Source organism: Pezoporus occidentalis, unplaced genomic scaffold (assembly GCF_034315485.1).
Source record: "Pezoporus occidentalis ecotype Australia unplaced genomic scaffold, CSIRO_AGI_Poc_V1 ctg136, whole genome shotgun sequence".
In the NCBI taxonomy this organism is placed as follows: Eukaryota; Metazoa; Chordata; class Aves; order Psittaciformes; family Psittacidae; genus Pezoporus; species Pezoporus occidentalis.
The window spans coordinates 422134-444191 of NW_026913168.1; the positions used below are offsets into that span (position 1 = coordinate 422134).

The window sequence follows — 22058 nt, forward strand, 5'->3', positions numbered from 1 at the left end:
GATTATAACACAAAACCACCACCCCAAACTGGCCCACCGAGCACTTATCTCAGCAGCCCCAGACAGCAGCATCTGTCCTCGGTGTGAGCTCTCACACGCGACCCAGCTCATCCCAGTCCCTACCTGGAGGCAGCGGAGCAGCAGACACACTCAAGGCATGGCAGTCAACTGTTCAGAAGTCATACCCAATACAACTCACTTCCAGCCTTCCAAAACCTCCCACTCCTTCACCATAGGAAACAAGAAGTACAGCACTCACTCCCTGAATTATTTTCTTTTCCAGTAACAAAGCTGAGCACTTCTGAGAAACAGCCAGAATAATGTTGCTTCAGAAAGCGCAAGTAACAAGCAGTGCCTTCCAGCCAGAGGGGTAATAAGTTACACCCTGAATCCTATTTAGCTGTTTACATAATTCACAGTTTCTCTGGTTACATACTTCATAAAATATGACATCCAGCTGGGAAAGTTGGTCCACTTTATTGTCATATGGCAGTTGCTCGCTTTATATCATCCAAATATCAATTAAAAGGCAGAAACAAAACTGTACGGCAGATAGCTTCGCATTTTCATGTCACATTTGCATGCATGCACCCAAATACTTGCTGTCATTCAAAGAGGAAAAATAACCTTGCCTGAAATGTAAGCTGACTCTGCAGTGTTAGGCATCAAGTGTAATTCCCAAAAAACCTTGGAAAAGAGAACAATGAACAGACGTGCTCAAATTCTGCGTCAGCTATTTGAATGGCGCATTTTTTCAGATCACTGAAATTAAATCATAATACGCTGTCAAACCACAGATCTAGATCCCAGAAGTCTACATGCTGGTGTTTTTAAAGTACAGCATATGGATATAGAGCCCTTCCTGATATATATGCATTTAGCAAATATTACAGAAATCAATCGGAATCAAAATGCAAAGTCTCCACAATGACTAGATGCCTTGTGTTATTCATTTCCAATCCTAATTGCTTGATTTCATTCATCAGGATTTATATACGCACCAGTACACTACTGAGGCAGTTAAAATTAAATACATCCCATTTTTTCCCCAGAAAAGTAATGGACTTTAACAGTCGTTTTATTGCAATGAGAGATATTAAGATATAATTCTGCTCCCAACTCCAGTTTATAATGTAAGTGGATCCATTGATCACACGCAAAAGGCAACAGAGTGTTTTGTTTGATGCTAAGGGCAAATAATAACCTGACCAGATTATTCATTATTCTGGATAATCCATCCAGTGTCTAAATACTACACAAGTATTTTGACAACGACCAAGTCAGATTCATGGCACGCAAGTAAAAATATACCAGGAAAGGCCTTGTAAATAAATCTACATCTGTGCTGCACCAAACCCATGTTGCTCTGTATGAACCTACCAAATTCACCATGAACAATTTTAGCACCCACAGCATAAGACAAGCACAAAGAAACCAGAGGAAAAGATACATATCACAAGAGTTACCTGGGTTTTATACACTTGTTTTTCATGCCTATCTTTCACAGCAGGTTACAAGTGTAAGTGGAATGATCTGTAACCTATAGACGGAGGGAATAAGGTTAACAAGGGCAACAGAGGAAGTCAGCGGCTTATTCCACTGGAAGAAACAGCCTCTAACCTGTATTAACAAATAGTATTGCCACTGGGGGGGCAGGGGGGAAGATTAATTAGTGGGGTCTATCACCATCCACCTTTCATTTAATGCATGCAAATCCCTATGGTTTAAATTTGAAGTTACATACATGTATTGTACACACACAGAAGGAGGCAGTTTACAGGGTAAAAACAATAATTAATTAGGAAAAAAGTGTGCTCCATAACTTAAGCACTCAAATCACTGCAAAACAGTAACAGCCATGAAATATTGAAGAGTCAACACTAACATCATTAAACTTCAGAGATCACCTTCTCAGCCCCAGCTTCTTGCACTGATCACCTGCAGAATGGGCAGCCCCGCATCAGTTTGTTTGCAGAAGCTTCTTCCCAACTACATCAGCTAGAAATTAAACACCGGAATTCTCCAAAAGCCCTAAGATGCCCTTGCAGAGATCTGCTCTGCACCTTCTCGAGTCCAATCTTGGATTTCTTAGGAGCTTTGTAAATAATTTAACATTTCCATGGGGGGAAATAGGAACGCTCTTTAAGAACAAGAAGATATTAAACGCTACCAAGTAGCTAAGAGGCTTTTGAAGATGAAAGTTATATATATTTGCAAAGCCTTCTTCCAGTTTTCACAGCTTCTCTTCTCTACACGTAACCATGACTGGTAGAACAGCAGTAAACATTTAAACTGCATTGCATTATGAGTATAGTAAGAGCTTGACAATTTTATTTCCTCCAAGAAGCAGCACTGCCTATATGCTCTCTAGTGGATGAACAGGGTTTTTACAAGGTCCCTCCTTCCCCCTCCTTTAAATGTGATCAAATATGAATTGAAAGGCTTTTATTCTGCCAGAATCCCAGTCCAAGGTTTTGTGTTTCTCTAGCAACAATAACACACTAACAACTGAAGCAGGGCAGAGAGCAGCTTCTCCTCCATCTCTCTGCCGCATCAGGTGCCATCTGCATCATCACGCAACTTCTGACCTAGACCTTGGTGAGAACTAAGGGTAAATGGATTATTATTGAATTCTCTTAAGGCACATTTTGAAGTGTATGTTTGTCATGGGTAATCATACATGAAGGCTTTCAGAGGCAATTTCTAAAAGCAAACATTAGGTTACTATGGTATGAATTGACCAAGGAAGACTTCTGAGGCTCCTTGCCCCGCAGCCCTCCTGAGCCCCACTTCTTTTCTCCACTGCCCCTAAGTCACAGTTGGAAGGAAAGAGGCTGCTCACAGATTGCTTCCTACAAGACTTTTGTTTTCCATGTCAAAAGCATGCTGGGGAGGGATGCAAAAAGGGATGAATGAGTCTAACCTAACTAAAGGCCACCACGGTTTCACAAAACACTGCGCCTCTGCACAGAAAGCAAAGTAGCCAGGATTTGGGAAATTCATATTTACAATGCAAGACTAAGCTGCAAAATCCTTATCTCTGCTTTAACCAATTTTGGGTAAACTGAGGGGCTTGAGGCTCCAGGGGCTTTCATCAATACCAAGTTAAACCAAGCTACCTTAAAGACTGTCCGGGTTTTCCCATTCTGGCAGAGGAATCCTGCATGAAAGCCTCTCCCTTCCCAGACAGCAGGTGCACAGGCTGCAAGAGCCCATTTTCCTTTAGATTAGCTGTATGCATCACTTCTTAAAAATTTATAAATCACTTAGCTTTCCAAGAGCCAGATTCCCAGCGGAGCATCTGGAATTACAGCCATGCTAGCAGTAAAGGAGGAGAAAGTTTGTTAGAGTTGGCATAATACAATGAACTATACTATAAATTACTTTAGGAAACGGCTGCTAATGCCCTTTCTTTGCAGGCTTGGGGGATACCACTCTCCCTGCAGTCCACTTTTGCTGAAATTAAAGAAGTTTAGTCATTTGAATGGAGAATATAGGCTTCTGCTCATCTGAAAGCGGTTTTTTCCCACCTAGAGGGCATAATCACCAATTACATCTAGATAATATAAATTTAATTATTTTTATTGGCTAACACGGTCGCTATCAGCAAGGAAAGCAAATACACTCCCAGAACTACCATCAGAAATTAGCACATTCACAAGCAGCTAATCCCTGCGAGGCGAGACATTTCTTAGGACAGTTTCTTAGAGCCAAGTAATGGAGAGTCCCTGCAGGAGGCTTTGACAAGCGGTAAAAAAGCCCAACCAAACCGAAACAACAAAGAAAGCCCTGAAACCCCTCTTTGTTCCTTCTCAACTCACCTTTTCTTTTCTTCTTGCTGTTCCTTCTTGACTCTGATTTCTGAATTTATAAAAATCTTCAAAAAATGTATTTTTATATATTGTGCATTCTGTACACTGAAATCTCCTCCTTTTTGGCTTTTGAAGTCCGGCATCTTTGTAGACTGCCTTATTCTGGGACTACAGCTTTGGTTTGCTTTGAAAACATTCATTAAAACAGCACATTTTTATAATGCCTCCATTTCCTGGTTTCTACTCATGTCTCCATACAGCACTTTGTCCTGTCTCAGATACATGAAGCCCTGATGTCTGAGGCTGTGTAGGTCACATCACTGGCTCCTTCCCTCACCAATAGATAGAAACTGGCCCTCCACAGCCATCTGTTCCTGCAGGTCAGGAAGAGATGAACATCCCTGGGGTGCCCCTTCTCCTCTGTCACGGGGCCAGAAGAACCCGAGATCACAGCCTCATATTTCAGAGTGGGTTGCTTGAGCCAGGGTTGATAATTCCTATTTCAGTCCCTTTTCAAGACAATCTGACCTGTAGTCTACAGGTCACCGGGATTCAGGGATCCACAGGTAGACAACCACCTCTGCAGTACAACCAAGCATCACACAGGGTGAACACCAATATCTGTGCAGGGAGAATCACTGGTGGTACACTGAGTTCTTCTAATTATCACCATAATACCAACTGTGAGAGCAAAGAGGCACCAACGGTACTTCTGCTGTGGCCTGGCACATGGGTGGTTCACCCTTCATCTCTGCCATCGTGTCTTTTTTGTTTGCATGACCCATAGCAGCCAGGATTAAAGCCTGCTGGAGGTGTACCCCAGAAAGCAGCATGGGTTTATTAAGTGCCATTCCATCCTCTTGCAAATCCAATCAACCACCAGGTTTGTCTTTTCCTTCCCCTGCAAGCATCTCTAAGGGAGAGGCAGAAACACGTATGCTGTGGTGTGACCTCCCTCAAGCTTCAACTTTCCCCCTGCTCAGTAGCGGAGTCTGGTGCTGCCCAACCCGAGAGCTGCAACAGAAGCCACGCTGCAGTACTTGCATGCAGGGTGAATCAGCAGCTTTTCCCATAAAATAAGGCTGCTGGGATTGCTGGGGCAGTTACATAAGGCTGCAGCAGCCTGGGAAAGTCGATGTCAGAGGGAGATGAGGCAAGAGCAGCACCGGGAAAGCTCATCGGGAGACATGGAATGGCTCTCGCAGAGGACCTGCAAGGTAACCCTTTACACTGAAATGCACAGCTTGGGATGAGCAGTAACTTCTGGATCCTATAAGGCAGAGGCCAAATGGCTCCTGGCCCTGTGTGAGGTGGTGGAGGTGGAGCTCGTTTCCACTTGTGGCCATGAGCAGGAAGGAGACACTAATTTTCTATCAGCACTGGGATGCCCAAAGAGGACGGGTGATGATGAGAGGGGCTGACAACCCCTGAGGCATGTCCTTGACTCCTGCATATACTGGTGAAACAGAGGAGATGAAGGGAAATGGCTGCACCTAGCTATAGGAGCTGTATTACTCCTTAAGCATCCCTGAAGGCATCGTTATATACGCTGTCATTAGGGCTCTCTCTGCTCTATAGGAAGGGAAAAGGTAACTAATGACTGCCATAGGAGGACATCCAACTAAGTGCTGCACCTTACCTACCAAACTCCAAGCCATTGTTTGAAATCATGCAGACTGTCAACCCCCTGTCCCATCCAGTTTTAATTGACTGCCATTCCAGAAACCTCTTCCATCCTCCTTCCAGCCCACAAAGCCATCACAAATCCTCTTGAGCATCTGCCATTTTCCATATTCCTTCTCAGGTTTTGGATTTTTGCATTTCTGTTTCCAAAACCTCTCTTAAAGCTCCCCTCAAGGGAGGGCTGGAACTTGCCAGTCAGAAGCATGGCATGCATATCTGTGTAGTGATGCCTGCCACTTTCACAAGGAACTGCTTTGTGATCAGTAACACAAAAGAAGAGTCAGGAGGATTTTGCACATGACTCTCTTTCTGTCTTGTTTTGAGTGCTTTTGTGTTGTTTTCTTAATCATGACACAGTAATCACAAAACCCTGAGAAGAGATTTACTCTGCATTACTGTCTCTGACACTGCCCTTTCAAACACACCCAGAGCACCCGGTTTGTCACTCCCTGTTTCACCACTCCAAACATGTTCTTTTTCGATCAATCCCTTCCCCTTTCCCATTCATTTGCTTCAGCACTTCTTTCCCAGGACTCCGCAGTCTCCCAGACTGCTCCTTTTGGAGGGCAGCACCTCCTTGAGTGCACTAAAATCCCTCCTGAAAACACATCTGCTGAATCGCTTGCAAGAAATTAGTCCTGCAAATCGTGTCTCTCTTCATACACATCTGCGCGCCTGCTCCCCAAGCCCACATTCACCTACCCAGGAGCACAGTCACCCTAGGTTCTGGCTGGGAACAAAGGAGAGAGGGGGAGAAGCACCTCCGGAGGCTCATTCTGAGCACCTAAGATTTAATGTAATAGAACTATTAATAATACATAAGAAAAGAATTATCCAGAGCTTTTTAGTCAGAAAAATCTACAGCTCAAGTCCCATCTGAACTGAAGAGAGGCTTTTTTTCCCTGTTCGCTGGGACATGAATTAGTACCAAGTACATAACCTACATTTCCAGTTGAACGTGCAGCGTTGCATACAGCCCTTGCTTTATATTTTAGTTCCTTCTTCCAAGTATAATCTTCTTAAGCATGCACTGAAATGCACTTGTCATTTACTGCCTGTTGTGTCAACTGTCAAGGTTTGGGGGTTTTTAATCCTGTTGCCTGTTCTGTTGTTCCCAGTCATTAACTCCATCTCCAATTTTAGTATTGACAGCACTAAACCGGATGGACAGCTTGTTTTCAGCACCCAAACTGCAATTGTTGGTGTCTCTCTTTGGTTTTAGCACTATATGACCAGGGTTGAATTTTCCAAGTGGTGGGAGACAAAGCGCTTCTTAATGTACAAACCGGACCGTGTCCTTAACTGTGGACTCGGTGGGGTCCTATAACATTAAAATAAGGCACTTAAATGCTTTGCTGAATCAGTGCCAACACTCCCAGAACCTTAAAGCCCTGAGCACCTTCTTTAAAAACAGATCTTAGCTCCACTCCTACTCCCTTCAGTACAACCTAAAAGTTTCCATCGCACATGAACTTATCTTTGCTCTCTCGAATGCTGTCCAATTCAAGCTTCTAATCTGCGGCTTTTTATCTTCTTCATTGCTCCCTGAATGTGGAATTCACTATCTATTTTCAAAAGGGAAGTGAGTACAACCACTGTTTCCTAGACAACAGAAGAGCAAAATTAACTCTTCCCCAGCCCCTCCCAAAATAGAGGCAGAAACACTACATTTTGCTATCTGAACCATATTAAAGAAGAGCTACCTCTAAAATAACTGATGTTACAAAGCAATGCATGGGGGGGGGGGGGGGGGGGGGAGGGAAGATGGACAAAAGATGGTTCATGCCTCTACACCACGAAAATACACCTTGCTTTTCACTCCGCATCCTTTCCCAAGCAAAACACAATTAGCCTCAGCTCCAGAACCTACAGAGTCATCTTTATGATGATAATTAGAGCAGAGAAGAGAAATTCAAAGAATTCCACTCATCCAGCACGAGCAAAAGTCCTGCTTTTTCAGCAGGGCACACAGACAGGATTTTACAGTTGATTGTCTTTGTATGGCATTTCAGTAGGCACCCATAAAACAGAAATCATTGTTCGCAAAAAAACAAAGTGCACATTAAGTCTGATTCTAGTGTGTTGGTTCCTTGCATGCTACACTACACTGAGGGATATTCATCCAGTGGGATTATTGGGATGGCTGAACCTCTCTGCCTTTATAACCTGGAATCCAGTGAAGCTTCATGCTGGGAAACCTGTACCTGCTTTTATATTATTTCCTTGTTAAATTGCTGGACTGCACCCCTCTGAGGTGACACTAAAGGGGAAAAAGCATTACTACACACCAACAAAGTAAAACCATTTCCACTTGTTTTATATTTCAGTGCTTTACAATTAGTGTTATGGAGGCTTGAGGACCCTGGGGTCTTTCTGTAGTTGTGTTTTGCTGCCGTTTGCCTGGGTTGTGCCCATTCCTTATAGCCCAGAACCAGAGCAATTCCCGAGACCCACCACAATACAAATAAAAGTGATTTTTTGGGGCATCATATATGTATATAACAGATGTGAAGAAGAGATCTGTTTTCTGTGATGGGGAAAACTCCAGTGGCACCATAGAAGTCTCCTGCAAGTGTGTATCATGCAATAGCACAATCTGCAAGCCTGCTACATGATCATAGCACGGTTCATGTAGCTCCTGGATATTTTTTGTGTAAAACTTCTACAGCATGAGGAGCATTTGCAGAATGACTGGAATCAGTATCACAAGAACACTCTAAACACCCACCAAGTTCTCAAATATACAACTACAGAGTATGTATAGGCATCTCTTACATTTCCCAGGAGTCAGTACTACATAGCATCCAGTGTGGAGAAGAGAGATGACAAACCTCTTCCTTTAATACAGACATTGGGTCACTGGCCAAGGTGAGCAGCTCTGGAGAGGACACCTTCAGCACTGGAGCATGGGGAAATCACAGCATCCAGGAGTCTCGATCCTGAACATTAGGGGCCACCAAGGGAGCCCTTATGAGTCTTATACGGAATGACTGAGGGACCTGGGGTTGTTTAGTCTGGAGAAGAGAAGGCCTGGGGGGACCTTACTGCTACTGATACCTATCTAGCAACAACTACCTGAAAGGATGATGGAGCCAGGAGGTGGCTGTTCTTTCCTCCCAAGTGACAAGAGACAGGACAAGAGGTAATGGCCTCAAGCTGCACCAGGGGAGGTTTAGACTGGATATTAGGAAAGGTATCTTCACAGAAAGGGTGACCATGCATTGGAATAGGCTGCCCAGGGCAGTGGTGGAATCACCATCGCTGGAAGTGTTAAAATATCATGTAGATGAGACCCTCAGGAACATCGTTTAGCGGTGGACGTGGCAGTCCTAGGGTTGGACTTGGTGGTCTTCAAGGTCTTTTCCAACCTAGCTGATTCTATGATTATATGCCTGGGGGTTTTCTGCTCTCTTCCCACAGCCCCGGTGTGCAGCACAATAACCCATCATGCCTCCAAGCCTTCTTCCCTTCACCAAATACCTTCTTGCTTCTGTTGAGTTGCATTGACAACGCAAAAAAAAAACAAAGGAAGAAACCAGTGTGTATTGTAATGGAGGGGAGAAACTGAATTCTTGATAGTTACCTACTTATGCAGTGCTTAAAGACATGCTTAGACACATCTAAACTGTATCATAGTACTTGTACGTATACATGTTCACACACATCAGCCTCCTTTTTAGGCCACGCTGATCTTCAAGCTGCCCTGAATGCCTGAGACATCCATGGAGAACTGCAGGTAAGAATTTTAGACTTAAGAGTCCAAGTCACAAAATGCATTATTTGGCTGTCAAACCAGGACTTGCTAAATTAATGAAGCATTTTAATTCCCAGATCAACAGAAGCAAAGTTAATTTTGTGAAAGTGTGCTAGATTCCAAACCTATTACTATTAAAACTAACTTAAACCTCATCTACATTCTTCAGGGAACAGGAGAGGAGAATAAACAGAGGTGAAATTAAGCACAAATGTGAAGTGGTATTTTTTTTCTGGACTGCAGTAATTTTGATGAAAGAAACTTAGAGGCCTGTTAGCACTAATTCCTAACAGACTGGTCCATTTTCCGGCAGCCTACCAGATGCCATTTTCTTTATTCACACTTTTTTTCCCCTTCCACCCTCCAACAACCAGCAAATACATTTGTTTTTGCAGGGGTTAAGTCTATATTTCCCAAATGATTTTTTGCACCGTAGGAGCTGTTCAGATCTTTCATGGATCAGGGTCCCCGGAATTAGGTTTTGTATGAACACAGTACAAGGAAATGGCCTTTTCTCTAAAGACCTTGCACAGTCTAAGGTCTCAAATGAGTCTGAAATGAGAAGCAAATTTATTCAGTAGGAAGAGTTCAGGACAGAGCTGAGTTCTTGACTGTAAGTGGACAGTCTGTAGACCATCTTCTATGGCTTTTACTCTGTAAAGCAGCCTTTGAGTTGTATAGCACGTTAATAAATAGTAAGGTTACTCTAGTAATCACCAGAGAAGTACAGAACTGGATGTATAGCCTTCCTTTAAAGAAACAAGATTCACTTTAAGGTTAGAAAAGGTATGTATAGATCAACCTGATATTCGCTGGGGAGTGAAGATACGGGATGAGACTTAAACACAACCAAGAATTACTACAATCTCTACAAGCCAGGAAACATTTCATTTTGAAGACTAGATTTGTCTTGCGCTGCCCGTGTGAGTCATGGGCTCAATGAATTTGAACAGGAGGGATGGAAAGCCCCTACTTTCTCCACCATTGCACAGGAAATTGCCAACTTGGCAGGCAGCGAACTCGGCTGATATAAAGACACCAAGGTTCAAGTTTTTCACTCAAATTAGGTCAGCCTAGACAGTGGTTCACTTAGTACCTTGCTAGCTCATCTAGATCAATCTCTGTTTTCACCCACTTCCATGCCTGAGGAAAGGACTATTCCTTGACAGAAAGCTGGCATACTTCTACAAAACCAAGTGTGATAACAAAAAGACATTTTGCAACAAGAGTATTTTCGCTGGAAGTTTCCCAAACCACACAGAAATCTAAGCCTCCATCTTCCCTTTCAGCATTTGATTAAGAGCTTCAGAGACAACCCTGCATTTGGAATGCTTCTCTCACTTTCTCTGAGCCTACTGTTTTCCAGTTGGCTTCGATAGAATGGCTGCAAGCAGCTCTAAGACTCAGCCTAGACAACTGTGTCATATAGGACCAGCCAATTAAGAAGGCATTCTTCACCTAACTTGACTCAAATCAAGATGGACTAAAGACAAACCTAACAGAAAAATCTGGTCTCGTTTTTGTGCAACACAAGGGTTTCCCACCAGGCCCTTCAAAAGGGAAGACTTACTCCTGAATAATTACTTGACAAAACCAAGATTAATCAGCCCCACTCAGGCATTTTATAGAGTTTGATTTGTGGATGTCCCCAGGATACAAAAAAGCAGAACCTGAAAGGACAGAAGTCGTTCAGGTGGCAACCATGGAAGAATCATTATCCTTGTGTACTGCATTAACTCCACAAAAGAAGGTACTGACAAAGCCAGTTTTAGGCACATGAATCCAGTGCCTCAGGTTCCCTCTACAGACCCCAGACAGAAAGCTCCTCAGATGGAGCACCAACATTTGGCTCTAATAGGACATCTCCAAACCAGAGCCTCTCATTCTCCACTGGTTACGGAGGAAGCCAAGAAACATAATCCTCCGTGCGAATACCTCCAAAGGCTCCAGACAGGGTTGAAAGGGCAGTGGTATAGTAAGATGAGAGCACAAATTGAACTTCCCTGTGTTTCAATATCACATTTTCCTTACCAAGACATTGACATACTTCATAAAAACCTTCAGAGCTCCTCAGAGAAAAAGCACTAGGTTAAAACTAAGCCATCATTACTTCCACAGAAAATGAATATGAGGCTTTACAATGTATTTCTGTGCTTGCAAAAAATGGGTAGGAAGACTAAAATAACTGGCCTGATTTTCAGTGTCTATCTTTAGGCACCCAAATTTGACAATTTAGGTCATGTGACAATCTATACTATTTAAATCTCATATCCTGGATTACTGCAACATGAAACCACCTTTTATTGTTCCTCTAGCTATGATTTTAAAGTGAAAACTCTTCAGGGTAAGAAGTAGATCTCTCTATTAAAATGTTCTCAAAATTACATTGCTGTATTAATGAGCAGTAAGAACTACTGAGCATTTAAACTGGGTGCATTTTATTTTAAAGAATTAATCATTAAGAAAGGCCTCTACATGCCTGAAAATGAACCTTTGCCAAGTTTATCAATACGCAGAGGCAAAATTGCTGTCAACCTGACCTGGACAATTGCAAAGGGTTCATTATTCATGCTCATTCAATTCCTGGCCATTTTGCTGAGACAAGGATGCTACTCAGTGCCAACTGAGATGGTGGTTTTGAGATGGACTCTTTCCCACTATAAACTGGACCACATCCACTAGCTTATTTCATGCACTGAACAGCTGCTGCAAGGAGGAAAAAAAAGATCCTGATTCAAGCCAGTGTCCCAGAGGTAAAAGATCCTGTAAAAAGAAATGGTATTCAGATGTAACATTTATAAAACTGTGTTTCAATTTAAATGCTGGTCTGGGAATAGAGAAATACAAAGTCTCCTTTTAACCCTGTGCTTTCTAGCTCTGAAAATAGCCAAACCAATGCGATTTTGACCAAAAAAAAACCTAAACAGACCTCAAACTGCTTTCTCATGCAGTTCCCTATAGAAAGTTTCAAGAAGAGAGACGTTTCTGAATGTATAGCTAAAGACACAAAGGTAAGGAGGAAAAGGTTGTTAAGCACATCCCTTATAAGCAGGTTTGACTGTTACTCTTAAAAACTGCCTTTATGCTGAAACATAACATGTTAATGCCACTGCTATGTGAACATAATCCCAACTATTATGTATTGATTAAAGAGAGAAGGGTAGAATTATGTTAGCTATAAGGAAGAAGTTCTTCACTGTAAGGGTGGTGAGGCACTGGAATGGGCTGCCCAGGGAAGTTGTGACTGCCCCATCCCTGGCAGTGTTCAAGGCCAGGCTGGACACAGGGGCTTGGAGCAAGCTGCTCTAGTGGAAGGTGTCCCTGCCTGTGGCAGGGGTTGGAGCTGGATGAGCTTTAAGGGCCTGTCAACCCAAACCAGTCTGGGATTCTGTGATTACATAATAAAGATATATGGTAGATTCTTGCAAACATTTGCATTCATTACTTTCCATCATTATTCAGGTCAAGCACCCTTATCACTAAAGCTGGAAAATAAACCTTATTTATTTTGGCTCATCTGTTTGCTCCCTAGGGAGAAAACAGCACACACAATTAGAAATCTTAAAAAAAGCTATTTTACTTGTATTTTCTGCGCATATTTAGAGAACTTCTGAATGATTCAGCCACCTGAAAACAGGAGAAATTGTACTTCCTTTGAATTATTTATGTGGCTCCATTCCTTGAACATAAACTTTTTCTCCTTTAGTCTTATTTATCTAACAGACCACCTGTTGCATTACAACAGCATCACAATACTTTCCAGAAGTCCAGTAATGTCACAGACACAGGAGTACAACAAACCACAGCTTGCCTATTTACCTCGATTTCCGAAAGCTAAGTACACACAATGGCAGCAGAAAACACCTTAAGTGAGGACTGCCATGCTTGAAAATGCCTCCTCCATTGATGTACAGCTTTCTTACTGCCCTGATTTTTATGTTTAGCTGGTCACTCACGTACAACTGCTGTGGCAACACCTGCCCTGAAATCATAACTAAGGTTTTGTCCTTTTCTGTGGGCTTTAAGGGCTAAAGAACGCTGCAGCAGCTGAGTTGCAGAAGGGCTTCCCCTGAAAACATCATAGCAAAGTAGGGCTTGTTGAAAGTAACTGGGACTTAGAAGCCATCAAGTGCCTTCTGAAGATGGGATTGGGTCTCCTACATGGTTTCTGAGCTCCAGGAAGCACAACTTTTACCTACTGCAGTCATATATTGCTGTCACTTTCTGTACCACTTTGCAAGGGAAAACCATGCAAGAATGATTTAACTCCCCATGCAGGATATTGCATGCTTGTATTAATGGTGCCTTTATATCTGCAACACAAAAAGAGCAGATGCAGAGAGGTTTAGAACTGCTGGAAGATTTCATATCAGAGAATCGACCTGATTTCACAGAAACCAACTGATTCCTGAGCAGAGGAGTCACCACCTCCTCAAAAAAACAGTCTGTGTCCAAATCTCATCTGAAAGGCTGTTACCCCTTCTGAATTCAGACCCATATGTGACATCTGAAATGGAGGGGGAAGAAGAACGCAAGCATGCAAAAGACAAACACATACATGCAAAATACGTGGCATGTAGCTAATGCCATCACAAACCAATCCAAAATCCAAGTCCATTGAGAGGGCACAGGACCAAGAGACTGGGAGCCAGGCATCTCCTACCCTCTGCCAGTGCCATCCAATGAGCCTGCATGCACCTCCTGCAATTCAGGCGTGTTTCCACTTTATTCTTCACCTTCCAACCATTTTTTTCCTGTTGTTTAGACTCTACGCTTGTTATGGCAGGGATTGTGGGTCTTTGCAGTATGCTTAGATAGGGTGAGGAGAAAAAGCAGCTCATAGGCATCATGTGGCTATAAACATTAAAAAAGATTTAAGAATCAATTCAGTGTTTCCTATCATTCCACCTTCTCTAAGTAAGGACAAGCATCAGAAAATGAAGAGAAAAAGAAAACTTCTGCTCTTGGTTGCATCACTGAAGCCAAAACCAAGCATATGAGGACACGTCTGTACTTGGCCCTTTTTAGACTCTCAACGTGACAGATATTATTAATGCTACGAGAGAGAGAGGAGAAGCTATCACACCCCAGGAGCAACAAATGCACAGGAACAGTTGAAACCTAGATGCCATTGCCAGGATTATCTTTAGGTCTCATTTACAATCAGCACAAAAGGAATACATCTTCCACAAATGTAAATATTATTTTGCAATGCTCTACTTGTTTAACATCCCTTGTTGTGTATTAGTCATTCCCCACCTATTCTAATGACTCAGAGCAGTTAAGTAAACACCACTGTTGCATGAGAGAGGTTTGGTTTTAATACATGCAAATGAATTAAACTCGACGTAAGCAGGTTATGAAATAATGAGAGTTGCCAAGAATCAAATAAGAGATTGAATTTAACCATTATTAAAATGACAAAACTTGGGATCACCAACTGTAAACAATTTTCATCACCTAATTAAACAGCCCATTAGTGCTTTCGAAAGAGATGGCTGGCGGTGGCCACTCAGAAAAACTGTTGACTTTGCAATGGTTTGTGCTGCGAGTTAATGGAGTTGATTTCAAACAAGCACTTCCTCTGTGCAATTCATTACAACCCCATCAAATCCCGTGTGTAATGTGGCTCGCTCTGGAATCAAACCACGAGCACGTATTGCCCAGCACATGGGGCAGAATGTGTGCAGCACAAACCATCCCAGGCATGTGCCTTGTCGTTCTTACAGTGAGTTAAACCATGCACCTGGAAATGACAAAGCAGAACTTCAAGCATGTGTTATAAGGATGCTCTGCAAATGAAAGTCCCTAGGGAAAAGTTAATTTACGTGAAGATTTTGATGTGTGCGAGTCCCCACTGATGGAGCATTTTGTGGTTGTGAATTCTCCTGTCCAAAGTTTCTCAGGAGCCTCTATACCACACATTGGCACCAACTTCCAGTGAAGGGCAAGACCAGCACTCCCCAGACATGTGTGCAACCCAAGTCACCTGCAATTTGCCAAATGCTTTGGAGTGATCTGTGGCACAAAACTCACTGTGATTCCCTTCTGCAACACCACCCAAGCCATGAAAGCTGAGCAGAGCAAGACCCGCCTGCAGCTTGAACAAAGTACTGTAAAGGTTCCCCAGCTCTCCATAGACAGCAAAGAATTAAAGAGGTTGAAGATTTGTTGAAGTGTTCCAAATTATTGCAAGTCATTGTTTAGAACAGGCTCCTTTCTGTCTTTATCTCCCTGAAATAGCACAGTATCTGAAAATATATTTGTTTATGCAAATTGGACATCCTTCTCCTATTTGAATTAGCACCATAAGTACATTCTGTATCAGTGCAGACATACTCGATGTATTTAATGTCAACACTGCTAGCAATGATGGAGATTGGAAATATTGCTCTGCTTGTTGGCCATGGAATAAATTTGCCGAACAGAATCTGCGTAGCTCTGGAGTTTAAATTAATGCAAGCAACACTGTTATCAGTAGTCTTTAGCCTGCCACTCTTAGGTTCTAACAGAAACATTTAGGAATAGGAAGCATTACATCTGGCTACAGCTGCATATTACATGGTCCATTGAGACTTAGATGCTGATGGCTGAACGGAATAACAAACAGCTGGGTATAAATGCAAAGATCAGGGAATCATAAGAAAATGCTTGTATAGTATCTTTGAAGCCTCAAACACAATGATACTGTATTAGTGCTATTAGCATCACAGCATAAAATAGCCCGAGGATCAGCGTTCCAACTCCTCAGCGTGGGGAAGCAGCAACTTTAAGGCAGGTAGCAGCAGGCTCTTTTCTGACTACTGTAATATTTATATTCAAACAGTGTATTTTATTAAAAAGTTGGTTGTGAAACTAGCATCAATCCTGCCTGCAGTGCCAGGTAAAAGGCAGCCTGCCGCAGAGTAATGGGACATAATTCCTCTCCATCCTTGGGAACGTCTTGAAAATCTTCTAAAATTAACAAACGGGATATTTTCAGGGCCATTGGGAATTTAAGACACAAAGACCTGATTCAGTACAGGATCAAGGCAATTTACTGAAAACTATGCTTCATTCCCCCCACAGGTGTCAAGGTTGCCAAGACTGAAAACCACATAGCAAGTACTGGTGTGGTCCCAGTGATGGGTCTTCAGGTGTTCACAGAAACACAAGCTGCAGCGCAATCCTTGGAATTCAGCAGCTTCCACTGAACGAGGGATTTATTTTTAAGGGACAAATGAGTGCTATTCTATTAAATTTACCATGCAGGCTGCACGTTGTCAGCAGTGACACTAGACATGACTATCTGCCCTACAACGCAACAGCACAGAACGCATCAAAAGACCTCTCTAAGGCAACTGAAGAGCAGAGACAAAAAATCTGAGTGTGGCAGAAGACCTAAAAATCGTCACTAATTGGCATAAGGGAAGGAAAAAATAGCTTGTAGCTCCTGTTATAAAAAGATTGTTCAGTAAGTGAACGTGAGTAGTCTGGACCTGTAATAACCTAGAAACCCATCTTCCTGCCTGGTTTGAAGTCCCCATACCTACCTAACTGGACATCCTACAGCTCAAAGGAAACTTTGTTAACTCTTGTCCATCTATACCACAATTGGCAAGGAGAGGGATGCCTGGGTAAGGGGATAAGTATACAAGCTGAATGGATATAGGTATATAATAGGAGAAATGAAGAGCAGCTCCCCTTGTAGCCTACTCAGTGGAGCATGTGTCACTCTGTACTGAAGGTCTTCAGAGCTATTGAATGTTCCCATCTCAGGAAGACAGGCACTCACACTTCTGAAGTAGCTTAAAGGTCAAAGAGATCTCCCCAGAGACATCACGAAGGCCTGAGGAGACATAGTTTTGGTGCACCAGACAAGACTGAACAGGCTTGACATGCTTTCTGGATTCCAGTGGAGAAACAAGTATTCAGGAGGATGGTGGCGATGATTCGCTGAACAAATGTACGCTGGGTGGTGTTGCAAGCAGAGAAAGAAAACACATTCCTTGCCTGCCAGAGTTAACAGGTGAGAAAGGAAGAGAGAAAGAATGGTTTTTGAAAGGGAGACAGCTCTATAGCCACGTTACAGTTCTTCATCCTCGGGAGCTGACAGAAAGGTATAGGGCGACATGGTATAGAACAACACCACGCATAAGAAGCAGGCAGAAACACAGAACCTTGTGTCTCGACAGAAATTCATCACAGAAATAAAATCACAGGGTTTTGGCATTATTTGGCATACCACCACCCTCTTATCTGTCTGGGTCTCAATACCACTGTGTGAGAAGAAACTCCTGTCACGATGCTAAGACCATAAGGATTTAACTTCAGCAAAGAAGTTTCAGTTTCTCTACTGGAAATGCAGCCTCTGCCAATGTTGAAGATAGCTCTGAGAATTCAGGAGCATTAAAGAGGCTAATGTACTTGAGCTTTGTTCTAATTACTTTTCTTAATAAGTTTTGCTGGACCACTAAGAATAGATGCTGTCCTGGGAACTCCAGCACTCAATCACCATGGTGTTCCTGTGCATAACTTGCAGCAACCAGGCAGCAGAAGTTAGAGGCAGAATTACCAACTCGGGCAGCAACTGTATGAAGCACATGGATCCATTTGCCCTGCTTGCAATATGAAGTTGCCAAAGCCCCTACTACAGAAAGCTAGACGGCCATAAACAGAAGTGTAATTAAGACTCATTATTTCCTCGAAAGTAATTTTAAATTGCTTTTAAAATAACCATGAACCTGTGAAAAACATGCACATTTTCACTTTCTTTAGAATAAGAAAAAACAGCCAGGCTGAAAGGAAAGCAGTGGGTTTCCTCCCATTTTAGCCCAGACTATTTGCGCTTCTTGCAATAAATCCACTGACGTACATGCATGAACTTACTGACTGCTCATGGATGAACACATATGCAGGACCACCTCTTATTTATTAGCATTCATGTGATCATTCAACACCTCTCCCCACTCCTCAATGCTGTAAATCACAGAACCATGTGCCTTTCTCATCAAATGCGTTTACCTCCCTCGGATCATCCCTCTAGAGTAAAATTCCACTCTTAAAAGTGGGAAAAAAACAAACTATTCAAGACTAAATCTCATGAGAGGAAGAAGAATGGATGGGTGTTATAAAGAGGTGATTAATAGACTATGATTCTGTGAGTTTCTACTTTTAAAAGCATACTGCAGAAGTTCAGTATTACCTTTCTCCACCTAGAAGTTTTTGTCTCAGTTTCCAGTTCCTGTTTTACACAATTAGGAGGTGAAGGAAACCTCTTTCTACTTTCTTTCTGCTTCTGGTTCTTCAGCTAGCGGAATGCAAGATGGTCACATCTTGATATGGGTAACAAGTGCTTTAGTTAGATGTGCAGAGTTTGAGGTGCAACACTAAAACACTTTGGTGTCCAGGAGAACACCATAAACCAAGCATTTTCAGTACTATTTTCTGTTCCACAGTATGGTGTGATAGGAAGTTTCAAGACCCCTATGGCCTGCCTAATAAATCTTTGGTGATACCACCAATCATGAAGAAAATCTCAAAGCCATGAAAATAATATTATCAATAAGTGAACAGAGCAACTTCCCTGACCTTATTTATGCGGATCTCAATTACAAATTTTAGCTCAACTAGTTTCAACAGCAAACTACTGGAAATAACAGCACCAGCTTGAGCATCACAAGGCCATAATTTTCAGTGAAAAGTACTCTAACACGTATTAACAGCACTTGCTTCCTGCATCTGAAACCTATGGTACTGGGCCCTATAGTTTGATTTTTATAAGACTTATAATGAGGGTGGAGAGGAGATACATCCCATTCTTCAGCTGCATTTTTGTTCCACAAAGACTGCAATTTTCAGTCTCTTGAAAAGGTAATTATAGATAATGTTTGCATCAGTGGCAAGAACACAGTGAGCACATGGGGCATGAAAACTCCACTCAAATCACATCCTCTTAGGTTACGAAGCTTGTCTTCTGCCAAGAGTGGAGGCATTTCAACAAGCTAATGTTTGGTATGAAAAGGATTGTGGTTTATACTAACCCATACATGCATTTTGCTTTTACTTTTCCCATCATTCTACTCTTTGCATAGGGAACCTACATAAACCGGAACAAGGATTAATTTGGGTTACTTTGAAAACCTGATACGAATAAAAAAATACAGGGGTACACCAGCACAACTTGTTGAAATGACCCCATATTCTGCAGCTGCAAAAGTAAACCAAGATCAAACCAAAAGGACAGCAAGTGAAAAGGCACCAAGGTTGCCAGAGCAGAAGCCACTTTGAGACAAACTCACCAGGTTCAGGTTATAAATGAGAATGAAGATTGCTTCAAAGCTAACATGATCAGGAATTTCAGGAAGAGAAATCAAGCATTTCATTTGGTCAGAAGATCCAAACAGAGTAAATTATTTTAGGGTAAAATGAAATGTACGTATCTGATATTAAAATAGCAATCCATACCAGAGGAGTTCTGCTTCATGTAAGTTAATCATATCCTAAGTGAAAGTGATTTGGCTTCCATATTCAGTGTAACTACTCATCCACCTCAGTGGTAAACCAGAATCAGCCTGAGGCATCAGTGATCTTGATGCTGATTTGGTGGTACTTCCAGCACATCCATCCCTTAGAGCTCATTGAGCTCCTTGACTAAGAAAATTAACCTTCTTCCTAAAGAAAACAGCTTTCCACACAGGAAGAAGAGGATGCATATTTGCACATCAGAACAAAGAAATTACACAGCATGCCAAAACTGCACAGGAGATTAGGTGTGAGGGGCAGGCAGACCCAGAGCTTGATGCCACAAAGCATTCTCCAATGAGAGCAAGAGGATGAGAAGAGAGGGCAGTCAGCAAGCAGAGGACCTCATCTTATTAGAGCCTGCAAGTTAACTGTAAGTCTTTGGATGTCATTAAACTTACTGTTGCAACAGATAAAGCTGACTTGTTTAAAAGGATTTTAAAAAAAAAAAAGGGGACAAATGAATGCCTTAAAACCCTGAAGACAAATCAGGATAACCCCAAAATAAACTGTTATCAACCATACTTTCTCTCCATTTCATAGAGCATCGCGATTCTCAGCATTAGGAGCCAGCACTTGCACTAATTGGGAGTCCTAGCATGCAACTACCAAAATACTCGTCTTCCATCAGCCCTAGGGAGAAGCACACAGTTGTGTTTCGGAAGCGGAGAATCAGACTTCAGCTCTTGTCACACTGAATATGTCCAATCAACATAAATTCTTTGTCTTTATTTGTTCACGGTGCATTCGGATCACAGATACAGCGTGATCTGAAATGAAAGGGAGCCTGCCCATGGATGCAACAAGCCATGGATTCAGACCTTAATTTATTCATAAAAACCAGTCTTTCTGGAATCTGAACCTCTCAGCTGATTCTAAACTACTCATGCTACTTGAGTTTTACCACCAGTTTCACTGCATATAGAGTCAGGTAGTTAAATAAAAGGCTGCAATCTACTGAAGATATGTCTTTCTGGTGCATACACTTACTGTATAGGGGAATACCATTCCCCTTAATGATAAAAGGTTCCACCTAAACACCTCTATAATTTGGGAGAATTGCTTAAGATTTAATTCATGTCCTACTGAGTTTAGCCAGGTCTTCTTTCAGTGCTGAATATTCCTGCCTGAAACTCTCAGCTTATCATGTGGAATTAAGAGATGCCCTTGAGGAAGTCATATTACGTAGATCCACAGTGATTTGCATTGGGTAAGTAGGGCAACGTGTGGTTGTGGGAAAAACAAACACAAAACCAAACCAAAACACGCGATAGTATTGTATCTGGTTCAAAAGCGGTACAGGAGACTGCTTAAAAAACAAAGCTGACAGAACCAAATAAAACATCCCCTACAAAAATACAAGAAAACCTATTGTATTTTGCCAAGCAAAATTTGTATTAGACAACGGATCCGCAGAAGACCTAGAATATCATAGTCAGGGTTGATAATTCCAATATGCTGTATCAGTGAGCACAGACCAGAAAGGACGTATGTAGTTCGAGGGACATTCAAGATATGAGTCACTAGCTGGATAGTAAGCATACAAAATCATTAAGCCCTTCAGATCTAAATTCTAGGAGGGTCTCCAAGTTCCACTGGTTTTTCTTACCTATCTTATCAAAGAAGGAGGAAAGTAAAGTACGTGTTTTACAGATATTTATAGGAAGTTCTTCCACCAAAGAGGATGGGTAGGAAAGACAGGGGTGTTTGAATATTGAATGGGTGGTGATAAGGGAGAACAGAGCAGGGCAGTTCTTACCTTGTGAGGTAGGAAAGGGGGAAGGCTTCTTGCAGGCATGCAATGTTGTAGCATGCGGAAAGCTCCCAGCATTCTAAACAGACATAAGCAGGGCAAATTGCATATGTCAAGGACAGAGAAGAATATGACGTGAAGTGGTAAGAGACTGGGGGAAAAAAAAGAGTTTCAGCTATGCTGATGGATTTTTAAAGTGTTAGATGCTGAGCTTATTCACTGTTAAAAGAAAAAAAATAACAATTTTCCAGCTAGATCTATGAGGGGGTTCATTATTCACAGCATTTATAGGACTGGATGAAAGGGCTTTGTTTGCTGGTTCTTGGCAATGTGATTATCTGCTGTTAAATATTTAGATATTTTTTGCCCAAAGAGTTTTGGGGAAGGAGAGGGAAGTCGACTTATTTCCTTCTAGGTTTCCATGAAGCCTCCCAGGTTCACATCCAGAAACTATCAGCAGCAATTTTACATTTTCTGGGATTTGAGGCTTTGCTGAGCTTAAAATCTTCATTCCTGTTAACACAAACGATGCTCCACTTCTTAAATACAACAT

At 42.1% G+C, this 22058-nt stretch overlaps 1 protein-coding gene across 12 annotated transcripts in view; it reads right to left on the bottom strand.

The window, feature by feature from the left end:
* The window catches only part of CELF2 (CUGBP Elav-like family member 2), a 563459-nt gene that overhangs the window by 219364 nt on the left and 322037 nt on the right, over positions 1–22058 (bottom strand). Inside the window, exon 1 of one of the 12 annotated variants that reach the window (XM_062609317.1) lies at positions 124–324. The exons of the other annotated variants lie outside the window; for them this stretch is intronic. The gene's annotated coding sequence lies outside the window, so the exon portion shown is untranslated. Of the gene's footprint in view, positions 1–123; positions 325–22058 lie in introns of those variants that run through there. 12 annotated transcript variants of the gene reach the window in all.